This window comes from Lactuca sativa, chromosome 4, assembly GCF_002870075.4.
Source record: "Lactuca sativa cultivar Salinas chromosome 4, Lsat_Salinas_v11, whole genome shotgun sequence".
Taxonomy (NCBI): Eukaryota; Viridiplantae; Streptophyta; class Magnoliopsida; order Asterales; family Asteraceae; genus Lactuca; species Lactuca sativa.
This window is the reverse complement of record NC_056626.2, coordinates 5,166,163-5,172,685: the sequence shown is the minus strand read 5'-3', so window position 1 is coordinate 5,172,685 and position 6,523 is coordinate 5,166,163. Positions and strand designations below refer to the sequence as shown.

The following is a 6,523-nucleotide window of genomic DNA, read 5'->3' as shown; positions in this document are numbered from 1 at the left end:
ATGAGAAAAAGATGAGCGAAAACAGACGTCGGATGAAGAAGTTATGAGGATTTAACGGACCAATCCTCTCCCGACCTGTTAAAAATATAACTTTAAAAATAAAGTCAAAATTAGCCGACAAAGTCTAAACGAAAGTTGTAGAGTACGTCTCCACCTACGCGTGGATATAAAGAACGTCAAAAACGGAGTTCGTATGAACGAGTTACAAATTATAATAGCATATTTACGTATTAAAATAAAGTATAAATCATATATACGTACACATGTATATACATATGTATATATCATTAGAAAGGTATCGACGATGCGGTCATTATAAGACTAATGTTGAGTTCTTTCGACATTAGTTTAGTGCAAATATTGTTAAATCTATTTAAAATAGTATTATAAAGGGGTGTTTAGTTGTTTATATAACTATAAGGTCATTAAGTAATTATGGAGGGTAGTTTTTGTAAATTCAATTACTATAAATAAGAGGCTTGGGCTCTCATATTTCTTGCATCATTCTCTTGATTCAAGAGTCTTTCTCTCCTTATCCCCGAGCATTTCGGTCCCTCGTGATTCGACTTCTCTTTCTTTAGTTTTAGTATAGTAAGGTGAGCGCTGAAGCGCTGCACGAATCTTTCTTAGAAAGATTCAGCGACGAAGTTCTGCCCCTACAGAGCCCGACTCCTAGCTAAAATCCCCTTGTAAGTAAGTTATGCTTACCCTATTTTAAATATAGTTTATATTTAAAATTAGTATTGTTATTATAAATTTATAATAAATATTTGAGCTATTATTATGACTTATATAAGTGTCGTTATAATATCTTTTTAATTACTCGCGGTATGGGGAATCTGGTTTGAAGGGCCGCATAGGGTTGTTGGATTTTAGAAATGCTATATGCCAAAATGGTCCTGCCCTCTGGTGTTTTATGTCTGGCCCTTGTCTGTACATAGTGGTTGGAAAGTATTGTTTAAACGCTTATATAATAATAATAATAATAATAATAATAATAATAATAATAATAATAAGTCTAATAATTAGTCACGGTAAATATTAGACTAAAATCTAGTGGTAATAATACTAGGTTTCGTCGAAGGAAATTATTTTAAAGTAAACGAAGCGCTGTCCGAGTACCGAGTCACCACCTTCTCAGGTGAGTGCATAGTCCCTTTCATCTTACACATAGATATGAAGTATTTTAATATAAATTGCATGTTGTGTGTGCATATTGTCTGAATAGTTGCTGTCTATGTTGGGTGAAAGATTTTTATACATGTTTTAAATGATTTAAACTGTATATGTATTTTATATCTACAAAATGTGTTGGGTAAAACATGGGTAGATGAAATAGTTGTTTTGTGATAACACGATGGGAGACATCAATGTTGTCAGTGATCCAGTCATCTAGTGGAGTATAGATGATGACCATGGGCGATACTAGATGGTCCGGTGGAACGCTAGTAAGCTCGTAACCTGTAGGTCTTTTTGAACTAGGTGCTCATTAGGTATTTTGAACTGAGTGTGTTCACTACGTATCTTTGAACTGAGTTTGTTCACTAGGTCTTTTGAACTAAGTGTGTTCACTAGGTCTTTTGAACTAAGTGTGTTCACTAGTTACTTTTGAACTAAGTGTTTACCAGATGTTTTGGACTACGTGTTCACCAGTTGTAATCTATAAGCTTTGGTAACGATGGACTTCGTGCCGATTCCTTAGGATAATTCTTAGGAATGAATGAACGAGAAATAGTTGATTCTTAGGGTATATCCTTAAGAGTAAAGAAGATAATGGGGATGAGTAATTGGGTTTAATTGCTTGATTGTTTAAACATAATAATTATATTATTGTGGGTTGAAAACCCTATGTACTCACAAGGTTTCCCAACCTGACCCACTCAGTTTATTTATATCACAGGTGTTGATATGAAGTCACATTACACTGAGAGATTAAAGAGATGTAGATCACTAGTGTAAATAAATGTAAGTTCTGTTTATGCTTATGTTTCTGTATTGACAATGACATCCCAAATGTTTTAAAATGAATAAAATACGTTTCTTCGAAAATGTTTTAATAACGTATTTATCGTGTTTTTCTGGGAACAAATTCCGCAACATTTTTATGAAAAGAAGTACTCTGACTTTTATAAAGCATAAACAAAATCGGTTTTTTCTGGCCGTGAAAATGGGGATGTCACATAACCCGCCAACCCGTTTATTTAACGGGTCATATATGAGTTTCTCAAAAAATAAACGGGTTGACCCGTCAACCCGTTTATATTCTTAATAAAAAATTATTATATTTTTAAACGTATTTATGTATCAAGTATTAATATTTAATAAGTATTATATAATATATACCATTTATTCATAGAACATTTGATTGTTTTGACATTATTACTCGTAGTGGATGGTCTAAGGTTATAAGTCGTAACCTATAAGGCTAAGTTTGTAACATGTTTCTATGAATGTTTTTAATTTTCATTTGGATGTTTAAGACTTAAATATCTAAAATTTGGACCCACGAACCCAAATCTGACCCACGAACCCGCCAACTTGTGAACCCGTATAAATAAATGGGTTGGTGGGTCATATATGGGTTTATGTTCCAAACCCGCTAACCCGCCAACCCGCGACACGCCAACCCGAACACGACACGATTGCCAGGCCTATGCACAGTGCAGGGCGCCGATTGAAATCGATTTAGGGCTAATGTTCTATATTTATCTTTGCTTCTTGCGTGATATAAGGAATTGTTGTTAATCTACCATAATTAACTATGCAAAGATTACTATAATACCCTTAAATGATTTATTTAATAATTTATTTTTTCCTAATTTCCTATTGGTGCATTTATGCACACAATAGTTGCTAAAAACATTTGAACGTAGCTATATATATATATATATATATATATATATATATATATATATATATATATATATATATAGAAAGAGAGAGTTATGTTCAAATGTTTTCACTATCTATTGTGTGCATGTATGATTGATTCTGGACCAATCATTTTAGTTATTTTAAGAAAGTAATTAATGCATATTAAATGCTGAAGATGTAATTAATATCCATTATATCTTCAACATGTAATATACATTAATTATTTTCTTAAAATAACTAAATGATTAGTCTAGAATCAGTACACAATAGATAGTGAAAACAAAATAACCTAACCCTATATATATATATATATATATATATATATATATATATATATATATATATATATATATATATATATATAAGCTAATAATAATAATAATAATAATAATAATAATAAAAAGAAGGATGATAGTTATAATAGTTGGTAATTTCTAAAACTAATTTTGTAGAGAGAATAAAAAAGGATGATAATTATAATAATAATTAGGGTTTGGGTCATTCGTGCAATGCTACGGAAGCTCAGAATGTTGGAAAACATATCTGGACATGGATAAGGTTTCTGGAAAACAATTATGTATGAATGTCACCCCTTGCACTGCGGCGGTGAACTTCTTTGTAATTCGTATACATAATGTTATTTTTCAATCGTCAACTACATATTTCTACGAGGATTATATTATAGCAAGTGAACTACGAAATTATTAAAAAAAAAATAAATAAATAAAAAATAAAAAAAAACTGGACCAAAACAATTATGTATGTAAGAAAAAGGCAAAAATATGATTTGTGACCGCAAATGATAACTCTGTAAGAAATTATAATAACAAAAAGTAGTATTAATAAAAAGAAAAAGTATAGAAAAATTGATGAATGGATAAAAACATAATTTTAAAATGTAATAAGGGACTAAAATTGTAATTTATAAAATGTAAATATAACAATTTACTATGAGAAAAACAAACCTCTATTTCTAAAAAAATGATTTTGGTTTGCTTGTACTACATTATTGAAAAACTGTACTTTACTCTTGATTTTTTTGGCAATTAACAAAACCTAATGAGTAAAATTCCGTAACACCATTCATATGGTTGAGTTGGTAATTTCAAAAACTATAATTTTGTAGAGAGGATTGAACGAGGGAGTTCTTTGACCAAACCGCAGTGATCGTTTTTGCCAAATTCGGAAAATGGGTTGTCTTCTTCCCTGTTACAAACGCAGGTCCTGCTGCTTCATTTCCTCTGTTTATAACCTGACAAACTCGAATCTTTTGAAAGTAATTCGATCCCTAGCCTCAAATAGCTTCCCTCTCGACATTTTAAATCGATGTTGAGAGAGGAAGTAGAGTGAGTGAGATGTTGATGAGTGGTGATTTCTCGTCATTTTTATACATCCTGCATCCTGTTTCTTTGTATGTTCATGTCCCATTTTTTTTATCTCCTGAAATCAAGCCAAGTGTGCCGGTGTATGTGTGAGTTTTCATAGCCCCTTGTTTTTTTTTTTCCGATGACCTTTCCGGTAAGGGCCGAGGACAAAACTTCGGTGTCAACTCAGAAGTAGAGAGACGAGATCAGATGAGGTTGTCTTCTCCGGTTGACAGAAAACAAGAGTAAGAAAGAGATTTATAGGGAAGCACTGCACAGGTGGAGAGAAAGATATAGAGGCCGAAGGTAGTGTTCCCGGTTGTAACTCTTCACAACGATTTTTGCTGTCAGAGAGGTGTTGTGTCACCATACATCGATCTAAGGAAGCAAGAGAAAGGAAGAGGGTTATTAATGCCTTTGGTGATGGTTAGAACGATGAGAGAATGTGAGATAAACTCAAAGGGTCAAACCGGTTGAACCGGATGGTTTTAGGTGGCTTTCACGAAGAAGAAGTGACAGTGTAAAGAAAGGTGAAGAATGATAAAGTCAACACAAGAATTAATTGAGGTAGTTACTCTTAATTTTGAATTCATTTTAATATTTGTGATTGTCACACGTACTTAAATGTGTATGTATGCAGTATGTGTTTTAGAGGATGAAAACAAGAAAAGAAATAGTATGATATTTGTCATTTGTTAAATATAAGGCCCAATAGTTTATTAATGGCGAATAAACAATCAAAATAAGTAAGGTTTATTGATTTATTTTATGTGAATCACTAAATGTCTAAATGGCCAATCCTATTGTTGTTAAGGGCTTAGATGGTATGTTAGATTTATAAGTTCGATCAAGGGATCGAATGCTAATAAATGATGGACTTTTTCTAAATTTCGTAAATCAAGATAAATGTTTTGGACTAAATAAATACATTTCACAATTGGTCTAAACCGGAAAACCGAACAATGCGAATTTGTTTGTCATTCAAATACGTTAATGGGTGGATTTTGCGTATTCAATCATCGAATAATATATCCAAAAATTATAGATTTGTTTATCATTCTAAGTACAACTAGTATGTTAGAAACAGATCAATTGGCCATGGTTTGATACTAATGTTTCGTTTTCCATTTTCTGTTTTCTTTTCATGCAAATTGAGTGACGTAGCACAACATGTTAAATGGAGTAAGAATCAAACGCCAACCGATAAAGATAATTGATCCCTATGATACCCTCTTAGTTATACCAAAAGGTAATTTATTGATTTTCTATTTGGTACATACTGAAACTTTATCACATGCAATGGAAGTAATAATTTAAAATTTTACTGGTAATTAGTTCTACTCCATGCACATTACCATCTGGTAGAACTTGGAACCATTTGATATCAAGTGCTAATGTGTTTTTTGATCAAGCGTTAATGTATCTTTTATGAAATAATTATGTTAATAGGTGTAGATGTTACTCAAACCAAGAGATTTCGATAAATTTGTGGTGCTAAAGCTTAAAGGTTTGCTTGGGGACTACAAGAAGATGTACTGGTCCAAAGTAAGTGATTACCTAGTTTACATAATAGTGCATTAAAACTAATAAGCTAAGTACTTTCTTCAACATGTTATCGATTATATGTGTATTTCATTGTCACAATTCATAAACTATTGACTATTAATTCTCACGGTTATTGGTTTGGAGTCATTGAGCAAAAAAGGAAATGAAGACCATCAAACGTGAGAACGTGACATGGTGGGATTCATGAGGGGAGAGCAAGACACCAAAATCTATGGTATTATGATGGGTAGCTAAGAAACACACACAAGGTTGACCGATTGGAGAATTTATGAGGCAGTGAGAGATGTGTGTAACAAATTCACCCGAAAACATGAAGGCGATCATAGTTAGGTGTTTTGAGGAAACGTTTAGCATATGGAATTTAATATTGTTCGATGGATATGGTGTAAGTTGAGGAGATAGTGGCCATAGGTAAAGCCTTAACCCAATAGGTAGGTGGGATGTGAGCTTAAAACAATAAGGTGGGGATAATATTGTTTATGTTAAAGGTCATTCATTCAGACAATTCATTTTGTTGAGATATGTGAGGGCAAGTGAAACGAAAGATGATATCGTTGCTATCAAAGAAAGTATGAAAGTAATGGCTGTCAGATTTGCCCCCATAGTCACATCGAAAGGATTTAATTTCACGTTTGAATTGAGTCTTGACATAAGCATGAAAATAAGTAAAATTTTTCAAAAACATTCAATTTAGATTGAAGTGGGAGTAGTGATCTAAA

At 32.3% G+C, this 6,523-nt stretch overlaps 1 long non-coding RNA gene across 1 annotated transcript; it reads left to right on the top strand.

The window, feature by feature from the left end:
- The first annotated feature begins 3,872 nt into the window (after positions 1–3,872).
- On the top strand, positions 3,873–5,868 carry LOC122197251 (uncharacterized). Its single transcript, XR_006190004.2, has 3 exons — positions 3,873–4,805; positions 5,395–5,487; positions 5,688–5,868. It is a non-coding gene; the product is annotated as an uncharacterized LOC122197251 (long non-coding RNA).
- Positions 5,869–6,523: the final 655 nt, after the last annotated feature.